The 6,000-nt window shown below is 40.0% G+C and overlaps 1 protein-coding gene across 1 annotated transcript in view; it reads right to left on the reverse strand.

The window, feature by feature from the left end:
• MID1 (midline 1) overlaps positions 1-5,498 on the reverse strand; it is a 328,983-nt gene extending 323,485 nt beyond the window's left edge. Inside the window, exon 1 of the mRNA XM_048860586.2 lies at positions 5,328-5,498. The gene's annotated coding sequence lies outside the window, so the exon portion shown is untranslated. The remainder of the gene's footprint in view (positions 1-5,327) is intronic.
• Positions 5,499-6,000: the final 502 nt, after the last annotated feature.

Consider the following 6,000-nt stretch of genomic DNA (forward strand, 5'->3'; position numbering starts at 1 on the left):
TTCACAGCTCTGAAACGTGAACAAAAATTTCCAACTCAGTCCTCTCTGTGTTAAAACTCGGACTGTCAAATCAGAGTTCTGTTTCACTTCAGTCCTCATGTTTAGACAACTAAAGATGGTGCTATAAGTACATACATATACACAGAAGGCCTGATGGGGCACAACACCTTTGCTTAGATTCAATATGTGCATCTGTAAATCTGACATCTCTTTAGACTGAACATCATCAATGTACTTCATTATTTTCCTTGGAGTTAAACAATTAAAATTGACACAGATCCAAAGACAGGGAGATACCTTGTAGAAGTTAATTACATTATTTAACCTGGAATTAACCTTGAAAACAAATTTATAGCTTTTTCTCCACCAACCATTTTAAAGTGGAAACTTTTCATCAGTGTTTCAAGGCATATTAAAATGGAAGTGTTCTACTACGTGGGCAAAACTCATTTAAAAAAAATACATATTTACTGATAAAAAGTATCAAGGAGAAAGGCTATAAAGTTTATGCAGCTCAAGGTAATAGCTTACCAAAAGAGCCTCACCCATTACTGCCAGCTGCTCCACCCATAAAATGGCAGAAATATTGTCTTATGACCCAAATGCCATAAATATCGTGGGTTTGTGGGATGGATTCCCCCCCCCCTCCGTTTTGTGGGTTCATGGACCAAAAAAATTGCTGGAACCAGTTTAACCAAATACAAAAGTAGAGTTCCTTACATACAGCTCATTGGCAGTGAAAGCGCTATTTAACCACTTTGTACAGGGCGGTGTTCCCAGTTTCCAAGATTACTTTACTCGCATATCGTCACAGAGAGAATGTTTCTGTCTATCGATGTGTGAAGAAATATGTCCATTTTACAGATAATGGGCTCAGGCAGAGTAGATTAAGAGGGAAGAGTGATCTAGTGCAGGGGTTCTCAACCTTGTTTGAACCACATCCTACATCTCTGGCTTTTTTGCATGGGGAAAGGGAGGTATGTTTTTGTTTTTAAACTTGGAGGCCTCATGTCACTTACTCAAATTTATACCAGCTGCTCCTCTGTCATGACTGAGGGATGGTCAGGCCAAATTTGAATGGTGTTCTGATGTGCTTTGCCCCCCTAGAAAATTTGACAGGCCCCCTCACAACTGAGAAACTCTGATCTTGTGAATAGGGCACTGGATTGAGATGCAGGAGACTTGGGTTCATTTCCCAGCTCATCCTCAGACATTTCTTGTGACTTTAGGGAAATCACTTAATCTAGGAATCAGAGTAGCAGCCGTGTTAGTCTGTATTCGCAAAAAGAAAAGGAGTCCTAGTGGCACCTTAGAGACTAACCAATTTATTTGAGCATAAGCTTTCGTGAGCTACAGCTCACTTCATCGGATGCATTCAGTGGAAAATACAGTGAGGAGATTTATATACACACAGAACATGAAAAAATGGGTGTTATCATACACACTGTAAGGAGAGTGATCACTGAAGATGAGCTATTACCAGCAGGGGAGCTGGGGGGGAGAAAACCTTTTGTAGTGATGATCAAGGTGGGCCATTTCCAGCAGTTAACAGGAACGTCCGAGGTGCAGTGGGGGGTGGGGGAAATAAGCACGGGGAAATAGTTTTACTTTGTGTAATGACACATCCACTCCCAGTCTCTATTCAAGCCTAAGTTAATTGTATCCAGTTTGCAAATTAATTCCAATTCAGCAGTCTCTCTTTGGAGTCTGTTTTTGAAGTCTTTTTGTTCTAATATTGCGACCTTTAGGTCTGAAATCAAGTGACCAGAGAGATTGAAGTGTTCTCCGACTGGTTTATGAATGTTATAATTCTTGACATCTGATTTGTGTCCACTTAGAACAACGCTTCCTCAGCTCTCGTCCCCTAATGCCCCTACTCTACTTGCGCTACATTGATGACATCTTCATCATCTGGACCTATGGAAAAGAAGCCCTTGAGGAATTCCACCATGATTTCAACAATTTCCATCCCAACATCAACCTCAGCCTGGAACACTCCACACAAGAGATCCACTTCCTGGACACTACAATGCTAATAAACGATGGTCACATAAACACCACCCTATACCGGAAACCTACTGACCGCTATTCCTACCTACATGCCTCCAGCTTTCACCCAGACCACACCACACGATCCATCGTCTACAGCTAAGCTCTACGATACAACCGCATTTGCTCCAAACCCTCAGACAGAGACAAACACCTACCAGATCTCTATCAAGCGTTCTTACAACTACAATACCTACCTGCTGAAGTGAAGAAACAGATTGACAGAGCCAGAAGAGTACCCAGAAGTCACCTACTACAGGACAGGCCAAACAAAGAAAGTAACAGAACACCACTAGCCATCAACTAAAACCTCTCCAGCGCATCATCAAGGATCTACAACCTATCCTGAAGGACGATTCCCCACTCTCACAGACCTTGGGAGACAGGCCAGTCCTCGCTTACAGACAGCCCCCCAACCTGAAGCAAAGACTCACCAACAACCACACAACAAAAACACTAATCCAGGAACCTATCCTTGCAACAAAGCCTGTTGCCAACTGTGCCCACATATCTATTCAGGGGACACCATCACAGGGCCTAATCACATCAGCCACACTATCAGAGGCTCGTTCACCCCCTGCACATTTACCAATGTGATATATGCCATCATGTGCCAGCAATGCCCCTCTGCCATGTACATTGGTCAAACTGGACAGTCTCTACGTAAAAGAATAAATGGACACAAATCAGATGTCAGAATTATAACATTCATAAACCAGTCGGAGAACACTTCATTCTCTCTGGTCACTCGATTTCAGACCTAAAGGTAGCAATATTAGAACAAAAAGATTTCAGAAACAGACTCCAAAGAGAGACTGCTGAATTGGAATTAATTTGCAAACTGGATACAATTAACTTAGGCTTGAATAGAGACTGGGAGTGGATGTGTCATTACACAAAGTAAAACTATTTCCCCGTGCTTATTTCCCACACCCCCCACTGCACCTCGGACGTTCCTGTTAACTGCTGGAAATGGCCCACCTTGATCATCACTACAAAAGGTTTTCTCCCCCCCAGCTCCCCTGCTGGTAATAGCTCATCTTCAGTGATCACTCTCCTTACAGTGTGTATGATAACACCCATTTTTTCATGTTCTGTGTGTATATAAATCTCCTCACTGTATTTTCCACTGAATGCATCCGATGAAGTGAGCTGTAGCTCACGAAAGCTTATGCTCAAATAAATTGGTTAGTCTCTAAGGTGCCACTAGTACTCCTTTAATCTAGGAACTGTTTGATTTGTGTCTATATAACAGCACCTAGTACAATGGGGTCCTGGTCCATGGCTGAGGCTCTAGGTGCTACAATAATATAAATAAATACCCTGTGCCTCAGTTCCCAACAGTAAAATGGCAGTAAAACATCTCTACCTCCCAGGGTGTTGTAAAGGTAAATTCTGTTGATGATTATGAGGTATTCAGATCAGTACCATTAAGTATCTAGACAGAATAGAATCCAATGGATTAAGAGTGTGTATTTCTCTTGGCATGTGTTTCTCCTGTTCTTAAAGCTTCTATTTTATTTACAAATATCCCTGATAAAATCTCTTATCTTGTACCCTACCTGAGGCACAATAATATAAAGTTTCTTCAGGTACCATAAACTGAAGCCAGCAAAGATGGGGTGGGAGATAAGGTGAGTGAAGTTCAGAAGCCACAGTCTTTGCTCCTCGTCCTCCGTTCCCAGACTCCCTATTGCTGCTGAGTTCCATCGAAACCGACGATATTTCAGGAGGATAACATGGTATGTTCAGATGTTGGCCCATGTCTAAGAACTCACTATCTACTTTCCTTGCAGATGATCCTGTAAAAATGCTATACTGAAGATACAGCATTGCTGTTTTATGTATGTAACTCCCATTAATATATCACTTTGAAGGTCAGGAGTTTGGAAATATCCTGTATATTTATGAATGAGAAACTAAATTAGCATAAGTGAATTTTAACGTTGCCAATTCCTTATCACGAATGAATGTTTTAGCCAGGAAATATTACATTACAGGAGCTTGCAATATAACTGCTTACTGTTAGGCATACATTAATATATCTTGCAACATTTTGAAAGTTAACTGTTTTGTTTCTAGTGTGATCAACTTCTTAAAAATCTTCTAAATTTTTAGAAATATGAATGTAATTTTTTTTTGTTGCTATTTTGGCTCCCAGGAAAGATACAGACATACCAATTAAATTCTTAATGCAGATTTGTTGTGACGAGATGATCAGTCAAAGCTTAGTGCAATGCAATCATATAACAGTGAACCACCCGAATGAGAGAAATGAAATCACCCTAAAAACAAAGTCTGCACCTGTTTCTGTCAAGTTTTCTGTACACGGTATTCTTCTGTGGAAGGTACCTCTCAGAGGGGTCCGTTAACCCAAACTTTCATTTGTAATTTTTGTATCATCAGTGCAATAGAATTTGGAGGAAGTTCTGCACTTAGCTGCATTTTAACACTGACTGTCCTGACGTACTGTACGACAATATGCCATTAGAAGGCTATTGAAACATATTCTTTCAGATTTCCACTTTTAATGGCATTCTTACTGAGATATTCTTCAAAGAACTCTTTTCTCTCTGGATTCAAATCAGAATCTATTGTAAAGGCTATCAGAATCTGTAAATGTTCCCTAAGCAAGCCACATTTTTGTTTTGTACCTTGACAACTTTTCTTTTAGGAGAACAAGTTTAGTTTACAAGTTTAGCAAGATCAAACCTGGCTTATTAGTAAGTAACTTGTGCTTATTATTATTGCAGGTATCCCCCTATTCCATGTACAGCGAGCAAGAACGTATCAGCTGTGCTGACTGAGCTCCAGTCATACCAATCAAAATGAAGTATACTAGAAACTACGGAATGAAGAGATATTTCACTTTTTTTTAAAAATGCACTAAACGTTAAAAATAAGGGCTTTTAGTGTGTGCATATTAGAAATTTTGCATTCTGCAGTTTGCAGAGATTCAGACAGTTAATCAAAGCATCCTAGCTTTATTTCCACAGTTTCAGCTTGCATCTGTGTTCCATCAAAGATAAGAAACTTTGATAATCTCTTTGGTAAAGAAAGGTGTATCGGAATTAGAAACACATGGAAAGTCAGATAAACTAAAATAATTACCCCACACAGATGTTACTGTGCACAAGAGACATAAATTGTCTAGAAGTATTTCTAAAATGTGCCAAGCCGTTTTAGGACTGAACGAGATATAAGAACAAGACTTAATAGTAGCACTCTGATTTCCTCCTCATTCTAACAAGGCCGCTTCTAAAATGAAAGGGACTTACCTGCTTCTCCATTTTTATACTGTCAGTTACTGTTCTTTTCCTGAAATTCTGCTTGCTTGTTTCTTTAAGTTGATAGTTCCTCCAAGTAGGGTGCTTTGTTGCCTGCTTGTGCTGGTTTTCTCAAGATCAGCTGAACTGTAGTCAGTTTGATTCAGGAAGCTGTGCTCTGTCCAGCCTACTGATCACTCCCACTCTCCAGGGTGTGTGCTTACTCGTCTCTCTCAGTCAGACTAAAAACCAGGCAAGCTCATTTCAGTGTAGCATGTTTCCTTATATAGGTAAACAAGCACTCCATTCCGGGTGTAAGAAGCTAATTGGAAATAGGTGTACGTTAGTTAACTCCACAAATACCAAATGGTTTGAATGCATGTAGTTTGCTAGCGAGCACTGTAAAAGACCCTGCAAAAGGCATGTGGGTACCTGTTTAATTTAGAGCATGGTTTATCATCTATTCAAATAGTCATTGGATTAAAGCTAAGATAGTCTGCATTATTACAGAACATTAAACAGAGTTTTTACAACAGTGGCACGACACCCTCATCATCCAATGCTTTAATATTGATGAGAGAAACAAAGCACAACAGATGACACTGGTACCTGAATCTGTGTGTAAACACAGGGAATCTGAGAGTTTTTAAACATTAGCAGTGCTCAGAATGTGTAATACAAGATT

Source organism: Caretta caretta, chromosome 1, assembly GCF_965140235.1.
Source record: "Caretta caretta isolate rCarCar2 chromosome 1, rCarCar1.hap1, whole genome shotgun sequence".
In the NCBI taxonomy this organism is placed as follows: Eukaryota; Metazoa; Chordata; order Testudines; family Cheloniidae; genus Caretta; species Caretta caretta.